This window comes from Arachis hypogaea, chromosome 19, assembly GCF_003086295.3.
Source record: "Arachis hypogaea cultivar Tifrunner chromosome 19, arahy.Tifrunner.gnm2.J5K5, whole genome shotgun sequence".
NCBI lineage: Eukaryota > Viridiplantae > Streptophyta > Magnoliopsida > Fabales > Fabaceae > Arachis > Arachis hypogaea.
Window position 1 is genome coordinate 86,413,925 of NC_092054.1, and position 14,465 is coordinate 86,428,389.

At 39.0% G+C, this 14,465-nt stretch overlaps 2 non-coding genes across 2 annotated transcripts; both read right to left on the reverse strand.

Annotated features, from left to right (window-relative positions):
* Positions 1-3,763: 3,763 nt before the first annotated feature.
* LOC112781444 (small nucleolar RNA R71) lies at positions 3,764-3,870 on the reverse strand. Its single transcript, XR_003192220.1, has one exon. It is a non-coding gene; the product is annotated as a small nucleolar RNA R71 (small nucleolar RNA).
* A 6,006-nt stretch (positions 3,871-9,876) lies between these two features.
* Positions 9,877-9,984, reverse strand: LOC112781962 (small nucleolar RNA R71). Its single transcript, XR_003192708.1, has one exon. It is a non-coding gene; the product is annotated as a small nucleolar RNA R71 (small nucleolar RNA).
* Positions 9,985-14,465: the final 4,481 nt, after the last annotated feature.

Genomic DNA, 14,465 nt, shown 5'->3' on the forward strand with positions numbered 1-14,465 from the left:
CCTAATTTTGAACCTCTAAACCTCTCTTTTTACTCTTTTAACCCTTAGATCTTAGTGGTATGGCTAGTAAGGAGATGAAGCTAAGAAAGGGTGATAACTTGGAGATGAAGAAAGCTTGAGAAGTGATGAATTAGGTATGAGAAGATACGTTGTATATATATACTTCTTATATTATAAGGCTAATTAATGAAATGAATAAATATTACATCTGAGCACTCTTTCTTGAAAGTGCGACCTGATCGACCGGAATTCACTCCGCATATAAAATGAATCCGTTCTTTGGCAAGCGCACCAAATATCGTCAAGTAATAACCCACTAAGAGTGGGGTCGAATCCCACAGAGATTAACGGATTAAAGCAAACAATAGTTAATTGATTATCCTAGTTAGACTATTCAGTTTTGAGTGATGAGCAACAAGAAAATGTCAATGACATAAAAGTAAAGGAAAGCAATAAAGTGCAAGAAAGTAAATGGCAAGGAAAGTAAAGTACAAGAAAGTAAAGCGCTAGAAATGTAAAGTGCAGAAAATGTAAATAACCATAAAGTAGATAAAAGAAAGAAAGATAAAATAAGCATTGGGATGAAGAGATTGATGCCAGGGCATCTTGGCCAGTTTCACTGACCTTTTCTTTACAGTTTTTAGGCTAGTTTCATGCATTCCCTTAGGAAATAAGCTAGTTTTGGGTAGATATTTACTTACACCTTGATTTAAGCATACATTGTGCATTTTACATTATTTCATGAGGATTTTGCATGAGTTTAGTGACAAATTATATGCTGCATTGCCCATGACTTGGACTAGAACTTTGATGCGCTCTATTGCTTGATTTCAGGACCAAAGGAAGCAATGAATGGGAGGTAACTTGCAAAGTTAATGAGAAAAGTGATTGCCAATAACGCTCTCGAAGCCATCATTGACCACGTTAAGAGTCACATTAACTAAGTTAACGAGAACTCTAACGTGGAGAGGGGAAGTTGAGCCAACGTTAGTGACACTTAACATTGTCACTAACGTTGGCAAATGCTCATAAGTGGCCACGTTAGAGTCCACGTTAACTTAGTTAACGTGGCCTCTAACGTTAGAAGGGGGGAGAAATGCCAACGTTAGTGACATTCAACATTGTCACTAACGTTGGCCTAAGGAGAAACATACCACGTTAACTCCCACGTTAACTTGGTTAACGTGGGAGCTAACATAAGAAGCAAGAGTGGTCGACAACGTTAGTGACACCCAACATTGTCACTAACGTTGGAAGCAACCACACAACCCCCAAGGAGCCACGTTAACTTCCACGTTAACTTAGTTAACGTGGAAGCTAACATTGATGAGTGAAAGAAACGCCAACGTTAGTGACATTCAACATTGTCACTAACGTTGGGGATGGCTAAGCATGGCCACGTTAGAAGCCACATTAACCTAGTTAACGTGGACTCTAACGTGAGACATAGGGGCACCTTGGAACGTTAGTGACAATGTTGAGTGTCACTAACGTTCTCGAAGGATGGCATGCCCACGTTAAAGAGCCACATTAACTAAGTTAACGTGGTTAACGTGGGCTCTAACGTGAGAACAAAGGGGGCTTTTCAAAGTTATTGGGAATGTTAAGTCTCAATAACGTGTGCGAAGGACTTAGAGGCAACGTTAGTGGCAACGTTTGTGCCACTAACGTTGAAGTTAACGTGGCTTTTACTTAGGAATGTTAGTGAGAAAGTTGATTGTCACTAACGTTCTCGAACTCATATTTTCACTAAACGTTAACACCCCTAACGTCCTGAGCTAAAGTCTCTGCCCACTTCACACTTTCTCTCTGCAAGTAAAGCCAAGCCCAAATGAAGAAGAGAACTGCTTCAAACTGAAGATCCAAAGGCCCAAGACTTGAAGAGCCAACTAGAAGCTGAGAAAAGTAGTATATATAGGAGTAGCTTTGAATTGTTGAAGAGTTCTGAAAAGTTGGAAAAGAGAATTACTCTCTGTATTTTACCTTCTCTGCATTTTCTAGTTTTATGATGTATTCTCCATCTTTGTTTTCATTTTCTAGAGCTATGAACAACTAAACCCCTTTCATTGGGTTAGGGAGCTCTGTTGTAATTTGATGGATCAATACTAGTTTTCATTATTTTTCTTCTATCTTTTCTCTTGATTTTACTTGAAAGCTTTCGATCTTCATCCAATTGGGTAGTTATCTTGGAAAAGAAGCTATTCAAACTTGGATCTCTTCTGAACCTTGAAAGAGGAATGAAGAGATCAAGCTAGAAATGCTTTCTCATGCTGGACCAAATTGGGTTTGGATGGGTATGTGACTATAACCCTCTCAATACTTGATTTGGGAAATGCATGTGGTATAATCAGTGACCATACTTCATCTCTTCTCATGAGCAATTGACCAAGGAATTGGCTATTGATCAAGATTTGAGAGATTGAATTTGTAAGTCAATCAATTAAGATTGCCAAGGAGATCAATGAGTGCGTTGATTGAGGAAGAGATGAAAATGAACTTGATCCGGAGGGTTGCAATCTCTCCTAAGCCCAATGAACTCCCCATCTCTGATCTTACCCATTCTCTTTAATTTCTGCCATTTACTTTTATGAGCAAATCCCCCATTCCCATTTACAATTCTGCAATTTACTTTCAGTCATTTACTTCCAGTCCTTTAATTCTAGCATTTACTTTTCTGTTATTTACATTCCCGCCATTTTATTTTCTGCAACTCTCAACCCACATTCTGGATTCGCTCAACTAGAACATTCTTCTAATTAAAGTTGCTTGATCAATCAATCCCTGTGGGATTCGACCTCACTCTATTGTGAGTTTTTACTTGACGACAAATTCGGTATACTTGCCAAAGGAAATTTGTTGAGAGACAGTTTCCACCCGAATCAAGTTTATGGCGCCGTTGCCGGGGAATGATTGTGCATCAACAATGATTAAATTGGAAGATCACTAGATTGAGCATTTTTATTTTGTGAATTTCATTTTCTGTTTGAGTGATTTACTTTCTATTTTAGTTAAACTTCTTCCCTTCCCCCTCTACTCTTTTGTTTTTCTTTGTTATTTTCAATTCTGTTTGCTAACCCACTAACTGTTTGATATATTGCATCACCCATAACTAACAGTAATTTTGAAAAAAAATACTTTCTGCACCTATCTTTTCTTGCTTGCACTTGATGGTTGTATGACAGGGAGAAGAAGCGGGGCTTCAACTTCCTTCGATTCTGAACCTGAGAGGACCTTCCTTAGATTAAGGAGGGAGGCAAGAGGAAAAAAAGTGGTTGGTGCTGAGGAAGAAGAGGAATTCTTTGAACCAAACATGGAAGACAACATGGAAAACCATCATGAAGAAGAGGATCACAACCATGGGGGAGGAGGTAGAGCAAATCATGCTGGGGAGGATAGAAGAGTTTTGGGCTCTTACATCAATCCAAACCCATGCAATTGTGGAAGTAGCATCCAAAAGCCAACAATCCATGCCAACAACTTTGAACTTAAACCACAGCTGATCACCCTTGTTCAGAACAACTATTCGTTTGGAGGAGGTGTTCAAGAAGACCCCAATCAACATTTAACCACCTTCCTAAGAATATGTGACACAGTGAAGTCTAATGGTGTTCATCCTGACGCCTATAGACTACTCTTAGTTCCATTCTCACTCAGGGACAAGGCAGCCAAGTGGCTGGAATCTTTCCCAAGGGAAAGCTTGACAACTTGGAAAGACGTGGTGAACAAATTCTTAGCAAGATTTTACCCACCTCAATGAATCAATAGGCTGAGAGCTGAGGTCCAAACTTTCAGGCAACAAGATGGTGAGACTCTATATGAAGCATGGGAGAGGTTTAAAGACCTAACAAGGAGGTGCCCACCAGATATGTTCAACGAATGGGTGCAGCTGCACATTTTCTATGAAGGGCTCTCTTATAAGTCAAAGAAGGTCGTAGACCATTCATCCGGAGGATCTTTGAACAAGAAGAAGACTATTGAGGAAGCCATAGATGTTATTGAAACAGTAGCAGAGAACGACTACTTCTATGCTTCCGAAAGAGGGAACACAAGAGGAGTAATGGAGCTAAACAATGTAGATGCTCTGTTGGCCCAAAACAAGCTCATTACCCAGCAGCTGGCTGACCTCACCAAGAAGATGGAGAGGAACCAAGTAGTAGCAATCTCCACTTCATCAACAACCCAAGAAGGAGTGAATGAAGAAGCAGAGGGTAGTCAGGAGCAAGCCAACTACATTGGGAATTCACCAAGGCAAAACTATGATCCATACTCCAAGACCTACAACCCTGGATGGAGAAACCACCCAAACTTTGGGTGGGGAAGTCAGCTAGATCAAAACCAAGACCAGAGACGTTACAACTCCAACAACAATGCAGCTCACCAACAATTCACACAGAGGACATCTCAACACCCCCACAACAACACTTCTCCACAAGCCTATCAAAACAAAAACAGTACATCTGCTCCAAATCACCCATCAATTGATGACAATCTCTCTAAGATTGAAACCTTACTTGAAGGAGTATGCAAAGACATTCGAAACAGTAAAGCATTCCGAGAGGAAATGCAGTCAAACATGCAGAATCAAAATGCTGCCATCAAGAAACTGGAGACACAAATCAGCTATCTATTTAAGCAGCTTCCTAACCACAACCTTTGCAATGATGCCAATTCAAGCAAAAGGGAGAAGTGTCAAGCTATCACACTTAGGAGTGGGAAGGAATTGAAGGAACTGCCCCAAAAACCACAAGAAGAAGGCTCAAATGAAAAGGGAGAAGAGCAAGATGGAGTTCAACCTCCCACGCCAAGTCCGCAGAAAGAAAAAGGGATGCCACAACTGAACATCTCAAGAGCTCCATACCCCCAGCTATTGAAGAAAAAGGAAGATGATGACTACAAATCAACATACCATTTGCTGAAGCCATAGAACAAATGCCACTCTATGCCAAGTTTTTGAAGGAGCTAATGACTAAGAAGAGAAGCTGGAAGAACAATGAGACTGTGATATTAACCGAAGAGTGTAGTGCTATCATTCAGCACAAACTACCCCAGAAACTGAAGGATCCTGGGAGTTTTCAGAACCCTTGTATTATAGGGGAAATCACAGTAGAGAAGGCTCTTTGTGACTTAGGGACCAGCATCAATTTGATGTCAGTAGCTATGATGAGGAAGATGAAAATTGAGGAGGCTAAACCAACAAAAATGGCCCTACAACTGGCAGACCGATTGTTCAAATTCCCTCATGGGGTAGTAGAGAATTTGCTGGTAAAAGTGGGAGATTTCATATTTCTAGCAGATTTTGTGGTGCTGGACATGCAGGAGGACGCCAAGACCTCCATCATCCTGGGAAGGCCATTCTTGGCCACTGCTGGGGCTGTCATTGATGTTCAGAAGGGTGACCTCACCCTGAGATTACACAATGAAAATATGACATTCAATGTGTTCAAGGCCATGAGTTACCCACCAGAACAATTGGGGGAATGCATGAGGTTAGATGCACTTGAGGATGAAGTGCAGAAGAATTTTGAAGAAGAAGAACCTGAAGAGGACGAGAGATTGGTGGAGGAAGAATCTAAATCAAGTGAAGAGGTAGCCACAGCAGAAATTCATATACCAGATGCACCAAAGGAAGGGAACGAAAAGTCAGAAGCACCCAAACTTGAACTCAAAGCACTGCCACCCACTCTCAAATATGCATATCTAGGAGAAAATGAAAACTACCCAGTGATCATAAATTCATCCCTCAGTCAAGATCAGGAGGACGAGCTACCCAAAGTGCTGCGGGAGCATAAGGATGCCATTTGATGGACCCTTGCTGACTTGAAAGGAATCAGTTCAGCCATATTGATGAGCGGATAATTTATACGCTTTTTGGCATTGTTTTTAGTATATTTTTAGTAGAATCTAGTTACTTTTAGGGATGTTTTTAATAGATTTTATGTTAAATTCACATTCTGGATTTTACCATGAGTTTGTGTGTTTTTCTGTGATTTCAGGTATTTTCTGGCTGAAATTGAGGGACTTGAGCAGAAATCAGATTTAGAGGTTGAAGAAGGACTACTGATGCTGTTGGATTCTGACCTCCCTGCACTCAAAGTGGATTTTCTGGAGCTACAGAACTCGAAATGGCACGCTTCTAATTGCGTTGGAAAGTAGACATCCAGGGCTTTCCAGCACTATATAATAGTCAATACTTTGGCCAAAAATAGACGACGCAAACCGGCGTTCAACGCCAGCTTTCTGCCCAAATCTGGCGTCCAGCGCCAGAAAAGGAGCCAAAACCAGAGTTGAACGCCCAAACTGGCACAAAAGCTGGCGTTCAACTCCAAGAAGGACCTCTACTCGTGCAACACTCAAGCTCAGCCCAAGCACACACCAAGTGGGCCCCGGAAGTGGATTTATGCATCAATTACTTACTTCTGTAAACCCTACTAGCTAGTTTATTATAAATAGGACCTTTTACTATTGTATTAGACCATCTTTGGATTATCTTTTGATCTATTGATCATAATTTGGGGGCTGGCCATCTCGGCCATGCCTGGACCTTTCACTTATGTATTTTTAACGGTAGAGTTTCTACACTCCATAGATTAAGGTGTGGAGCTCTGCTGTTCCTCAAAGATTAATGCAAAGTACTACTGTTTTCTATTCAATTCATCTTATTTTGCTTCTAAGATATTCATTCGTACTTCAATCTGAATGTGATGAACGTGACAATCATCATCATTCCCTATGAACGCGTGCCTGACAACCACTTCCGTTCTACCTTCGACTGAATGAGTATCTCTTAGATCTCTTAATCAGAATCTTCGTGGCGTAAGCTAGAATGATGGCGGCATTCAAGAGAATCCAGAAAGTCTAAACCTTGTCTGTGGTATTCTGAGTAGGATTCAATGAATGAATGACTGTGACGAGCTCCAAACTCGCGATTGCGGGGCGTTAGTGACAGACGCAAAAGGATAGTAAATCCTATTCCAGCATGATCGAGAACCGACAGATGAATAGCCGTGCCGTGACAGGGTGCGTTGGTCATTTTCCTGAGAGATGACCGAAAGTAGCCATTGACAGTGGTGATGTATCACATAAAGCCAGCCATGGAAAGGAGTAAGACTGATTGGATGAAGATAGCAGGAAAGCAGAGGTTCAGAGGAACGAAAGCATCTCTATTCGCTTATCTGAAATTCTCACCAATGAATTACATAAGTATTTCTATCCCTAGTCTATTAATTATTATTCGAAAACACCATTATCAATTTTATATCCGCTTGACTGAGATTTACAAGGTGACCATAGCTTGCTTCATACCAACAATCTCCGTGGGATTCGACCCTTACTCACGTAAGGTATTACTTGGACGACCCAGTGCACTTGCTGGTCAGTTACACGGAGTTGTGAACCGTGGTTTTGGCATCATGTTTTTGGCGCCATTTCCAGGGAAAGAAAGAGCAATGAACTTTACATAGTTAAAGTGTAATCACGATTCCGCGTACCAAGTTTTTGGCGCCTTTGCCGGGGATTGTTCGAGTTTGGACAACTGACGGTTCATCTTGTTGCTCAGATTAGGTAATTTCTTTTTGTTTTCCTTTCAAAAATTTTTCAAAAACCTTTCAAAAATTTCTCACTTGTTTTCGAAAAAAAAAATGTTTTCAAAAATATATTTTTCTTCAGAATTTTTAAAAATGAATTCTAGTGTTTCATGAAGCATGTGAAGCATGGCTGGCTGTAAAGCCATGTCTAATTCTTTTGGATAGAGCATGTTAGGCTTGTCATGTCTGAATTACACTCATATTTTTATTAAAGCTTGGCTGGCTATTAAGCCATGCCTGACCCTTTGATTGGAGCTTTAAGACTAACATGGCAAGATTCCTGGAATTCATATTAAAAATTTTGGAATCCTTATTTTTATTTTTCAAAATAATTTTCGAAAAAAAAATAATAATAATAAAAATACAAAAAAAAAATTAGAAAATCATAAAAATCAAAAATATTTTTTGTGTTTCTTGTTTGAGTCTTGTGTCATGTTATAAGTTTGGTGTCAATTGCATGTGCATCTTGCATTTTTCGAAAATTCATGCATTCATAGTGTTCTTCATGATCTTCAAGTTGTTCTTGGTAAGTTTTCTTGTTTGATCTTTGCATTTGCATGTTTTGTGTCTTTTCTTATTTTTCATATGCATTCTTGAATTCTTAGTGTCTAAGCATTAAAGAATTCTAAGTTTGGTGTCTTGCATGTTTTCTTTGCATTAAAAATTTTTCAAAATTGTGTCTATGATGTTCATCTTGACATTCATAGTGTTCTTGGTGTTCATCTTGACATTCATAGCATTCTTGCATGCATCACATGTTTTGATCTAAAAATTTCATGCATTGCATCTTTTTAGTGTTTTTCTCTCTCATCATAAAAATTTCAAAAATAAAAAAAATATCTTTCCCTCTTTTCTCTCATAAATTCGAAAATTTGAGTTGACTTTTTCAAAAATTTTTAAAAATCAAGTTGTTTCTTATGAGTCAAATCAAATTTTCAATTTGAAAATCTTCTCTTTTTCAAAATCTTTTTCAAAAATCAAATCTTTTTAAAATTTCTTAGTTATTTTCGAAAATTCCAAAAATTTTTCAAAAATCTTTTTCTTATTTTTATCACAAATTTTCGAAAATAACAATAACAATTAATGTTTTGATTCAAAAATTTCAAGTTTGTTACTTGCTTGTTAAGAAAGATTCAAACTTTAAGTTCTAGAATCATATCTTGTGATTTCTTGTGAATCAAGTCATTAATTGTGATTTCAAAAAAATCAAATCTTTTTTCAAAAACTAATTTCTATCATATCTTTTCAAAAATATCTTCTTATCTTATCTTTTTCAAAAATTTGATTTCAAAATATCTTTCCTAACTTCCTAACTTCTTATCTTTTCAAAATTTGTTTCAACTAACTAACTAACTTTTTTGGTTGTTTCTTATCTTTTTCAAAACTACCTACCTAACTAACTCTCTCTCTCTAATTTTCGAAAATATCTCCCTCTTTTTCAAAATTTCTTTTTAATTAACTAATTATTTTTATTTTTGATTTCAAAATTTTTCGAAAATTACTAACCTTTTTCAAAAACTATTTTCAAAAATCACTAACTCTTTTTCAAAAATTATTTTCGAAATTTCCCTTCTCTCATCTTATTCTATTTATTTATTCATCTACTAACATCTCCCCCTCACCCACCAAAAATCCGAACCCTCTCTCTCTCTTTCTGAGTTCAGATTTTTCTCTTCTTCTTTTCTTCTACTAACAATAAGGAACCTCTTTACTGTGACATAGAGGATTCCTCTTCTTTTCTTTTTCTCTTCTCTTTCTTATGAGCAGGGACAGAGAAAAAGGCATTCTTGTTGAAGCTGATCCAAAACCTGAAAGGACTCTGAAGAGGAAACTAAGAGAAGCTAAATTACAACAATCCAGAGACAACTTGATTGAAAATTTCGAACAAGTAAAGGAGATGGCAGCCGAACCCAACAACAATTCAAGGAGAATGCTTGGTGAATTTACTGCACCTAATTCCAATTTACATGGAAGAAGCATCTCCATTCCTGCCATTGGAGCAAACAACTTTGAGCTGAAACCTCAATTAGTTTCTCTGATGCAGCAGAATTGCAAGTTTCATGGACTTCCATCTGAAGATCCTTTTCAGTTCTTAACTGAATTCTTGCAGATATGTGATATTGTTAAGACTAATGGAGTAGATCCTGAAGTCTACAGGCTCATGCTTTTCCCGTTTGCTATAAGAGACAGAGCTAGAATATGGTTGGATTCTCAACCTAAAGATAGCCTGAACTCTTGGGATAAGCTGGTCACGGCTTTCTTATCCAAGTTCTTTCCTCCTCAAAAGCTGAGCAAGCTTAGAGTGGATGTTCAAACCTTCAAACAGAAAGAAGGTGAATCCCTCTATGAAGCCTGGGAGAGATACAAAGGACTGACAAAAAAATGTCCTACTGACATGCTTTCAGAATGGACCATCCTGGATATATTCTATGATGGTTTATCTGAGCTATCAAAGATGTCATTGGATACTTCTGTAGGTGGATCCATTCACCTAAAGAAAACGCCTGCAGAAGCTCAAGAACTCATTGACATGGTTGCTAATAACCAGTTCATGTACACTTCTGAGAGGAATCCTGTGAATAATGGGACGCCTATGAAGAAGGGAGTTCTTGAAGTTGATACTCTGAATGCCATATTGGCTCAGAACAAAATATTGACTCAGCAAGTCAATATGATTTCTCAGAGTCTGAATGGAATGCAAGCTGCATCCAACAGTACTCAAGAGGCATCTTCTGAAGAAGAAGCTTATGATCCTGAAAACCCTGCAATAGCAGAGGTAAATTACATGGGTGAACCTTATGGAAACACCTATAATTCATCATGGAGAAATCATCCAAATTTCTCATGGAAGGATCAAAAGCCTCAACAAGGCTTTAATAATGGTGGAAGAAACAGGTTTAGCAATAGCAGGCCTTTTCCATCATCCACTCAGCAACAGACAGAGAATTCTGAGCAGAATCCATCTAGCTTAGCAAACTTAGTCTCTGATCTATCTAAGGCCACTATGAGTTTCATGAATGAAACAAGGTCTTCCATTAGAAATTTGGAAGCACAAGTGGGCCAGCTGAGTAAAAGAATCACTGAAATCCCTCCTAGTACTCTCCCAAGCAATACAGAAGAGAATCCAAAAGGAGAGTGCAAGGCCATTGACATAACTGAAATGGCCGAACCCAAGGAGGGAGAGGAGGACGTGAATCCCAAGGAGGAAGACCTCCTGGGACGTCCAGTGGTCAATAAGGAGCTTCCCTCTGAGGAACCAAAGGACTCTGAGGCTCATCTAGAGACCGTAGAGATTCCATTAAACCTCCTTATGCCCTTCATGAGCTCTGATGAGTATTCCTCTTCTGAAGAGAATGAGGATGTTACTGAAGAGCAAACTGCCAAGTTTCATGGTGTAATCATGAAGCTGAATGCCAAATTATTTGGTATTGAGACTTGGGAAGATGAACCTCCCTTGTTCACCAATGAACTAAGTGATCTGGATCAACTAACATTGCCTCAGAAGAGACAAGATCCTGGAAAGTTCATAATACATTGTACCACAGGCACCATGATCTTTAAGGCTCTGTGTGACCTTGGTTCAGGAAGAAACCTCATGCCCCTCTCTGTAATAGAGAAACTGGGAATCTATAGGGTGCAAGCTGCTAAAATCTCATTAGAGATGGCAGACAACTCAAGAAAATAGGCTTATGGACAAGTAGAGGACGTGTTAGTAAAGGTTGAAGGCCTTTACATCCCTGCTGATTTTATAGTCTTGGATACTGGAAAGGAAGAGGATGAATCCATCATGCTAGGAAGACCTTTCCTGGCCACAGCAAGAGCTGTGATTGATGTGGACAGAGGAGAATTGATCCTTCAATTAAATGAGGACAACCTTGTGTTTACAACTCAAGGATCTCTCTCTGCATCCATGGAGAGGAAGCATAAAAAGCTTCTCTCAAAGCAGAGTCAAACAAAGCCCCCACAGTCAAACTCTAAGTTTGGTGTTGGGAGGCCACAACCAAACTCTATGTTTGGTGTTGAACTCCCATATCCAAACTCTAAGTTTGGTGTTGGAGAGTCTCAACAAAGCTCTGCACATCTGTGAGGCTCCATGAGAGCCCACTGTCAAGCTACTGACATTAAAGAAGCGCTTGTTGGGAGGCAACCCAATATTTATCTAACTATATTCTTCTTAGTTATATGTCTTTATAGGTTCATGATCATGTGGAGTCACAAAATAAATATAAAAATTGAATACGGAATCAAAAACAGCAGAAGAAAAATCACACCCTGGAAGAGCATCTGCCTGGCGTTCAACGCCAGAATAGAGCATGGTTCTGGCGCTGAACGCCCAAAATGGGCAGCATCCTGGTGCTGAACGCCCAGAACAAGCATGGTTCTAGCGTTCAACGCCAGAAATGGCAACAAATGAGCGTTGAACGCCCAAAATGGGCACCAATCTGGCGCTGAACTCCCAGAGTTGTGTGCAAGGGCATTTTACATGCCTAAATTGGTGCAGGGATGTAAATGCCTTGACACCTCAGGATCTGTGGACCCCACAGGATCATCTCAGGATCTGTGGACCCCACAGGATCCCCACCTACCTCATCATCTCTCTTTCCATTCATGATTATCCCTTCTGTTTTCCATTTACCACTCACATCCATACACCCACTACCTTCAAAATTCAACATCTCTCTCCCACCCAACCCCACCCATATGGCCGAATACACACATCCATCCATCTCCTCCATATATTCTTCTTCTTCTTCTATTCTTTCTTCTTTTTGCTCGAGGGCGAGCAACATTCTAAGTTTGGTGTGGTAAAAGCATAGCTTTTTTGTTTTTTTCCATAACCATTGATGGCACCTAAGGCCAGAGAAACCTCTAGAAAGAGGAAAGGGAAAACAAAAGCTTCCATCAAGGGTCTATAGCTCAGTAGTAGAACATTTGACTGCAAATCAAGAGATCCCTGAGATACCTCAGGGGATACATTTTCTTCCACACAATTATTGGAAGCAACTAAGGGTGGAACATCAAGAGCACTCCATCATCCTTCATGAAATAAGAGAAGATCAAAAAGCAAGGAAAGGAGGAGCGACAAAGACAAGGAAGAGACATAGAAGAGCTCAAGGACATCATTGGTTCCTCAAGAAGGAAACACCACCATCACTAAGGTGGATTCATTCCTTGTTCTTATTTCTTCTGTTTTTCGTTTTCTATGTTATGTGCTTATCTATATTTGTGTCTTCATTACATGATCATTAATAGTTAGTAACTATGTCTTAAAGTTATGAATGTCCTATGAATCCATCACCTATTTTAAATAAAAAATTGTTTTAATTCAAAAGAACAAGGAGTATATGAGTTTTGAACTTATCCTTGAACTTAGTTTAATTATATTGATGTGGTGACAATGCTTCTTGTTTTCTGAATGTATGCTTGAAAAGTGCATATGTCTTTTGAAGTTGTTGTTTAAGAATGTTAAATATGTTGGCTCTTGAAAGAATGATGACAAGGAGACATGTTATTTGATAATCTGAAAAATCATAAAAATGATTCTTGAAGCAAGAAAAAGTAGCAAAGAACAAAGCTTGCAGAAAAAAAAATAGGCGAAAAAAAAATAGAAAAAAAATAAAAAAAAAGAAAAAGAAAAAAGCAAGCAGAAAAAGCCAAAGCTCTTAAAACCAAGAGGCAAGAGCAAAAAGCCAATAACCCTTAAAACCAAAAGGCAAGAGAAATAAAAAGGATCCCAAGGCTTTGAGCATCAGTGGATAGGAGGGCCTACAGGAATAAAATCCTGGCCTAAGCGGCTAAACCAAGCTGTCCCTAACCATGTGCTTGTAGCGTGTAGGTGTCAAGTGAAAACTTGAGACTGAGCGGTTAAAGTCAAGGTCCAAAGCAAAAGAAGAGTGTGCTTAAGAACCCTGGACACCTCTAATTGGGGACTTTAGCAAAGCTGAGTCACAATCTGAAAAGGTTCACCCAATTATGTGTCTGTGGCATTTATGTATCCGGTGGTAATACTGGAAAACAAAGTGCTTAGGGCCACGGCCAAGACTCATAAAACAGCTGTGTTCAAGAATCATCATACTGAACTAGGAGAATCAATAACACTATCTGAACTCTGAGTTCCTATAGATGCCAATCATTCTGAACCTCAATGGATAAAGTGATATGCCAAAACTATTCAAGAGGCAAAAGCTACAAGTCCCGCTCATCTGATTGGAGTTATGTTTCATTGATAGTTTGGAATTTATATTATATTCTATTCTTTTTATCCTATTTTGATTTTCAGTTGCTTGGGGACAAGCAACAATTTAAGTTTGGTGTTGTGATGAGCGGATAATTTATACGCTTTTTGGCATTGTTTTTAGTATATTTTTAGTAGAATCTAGTTACTTTTAGGGATGTTTTTAATAGATTTTATGTTAAATTCACATTTTGGACTTTACTATGAGTTTGTGTGTTTTTCTATGATTTCAAGTATTTTCTGGCTGAAATTGAGGGACTTGAGCAGAAATCAGATTCAGAGGTTGAAGAAGGACTGCTGATGCTGTTGGATTCTGACCTCCCTGCACTCAAAGTGGATTTTCTGGAGCTACAGAACTCAAAATGGCGCGCTTCCAATTGCGTTGGAAAGTAGACATTCAGGGCTTTCCAGCAATATGTAATAGTCTATACTTTGGCTAAGAATAGACAATGCAAACTGGCGTTCAGCACCAAAAAAGGAGCCAAAACCAGAGTTGAACGCCCAAACTGGCACAAAAGCTGGAGTTCAACTCCAAGAAGGACCTCTACACGTGCAACACTCAAGCTCAGCCCAAGCACACACCAAGTGGGCTCCGGAAGTGGATTTATGCATCAATACTATTTTGTACCCTAGTAGCTATTTTATAC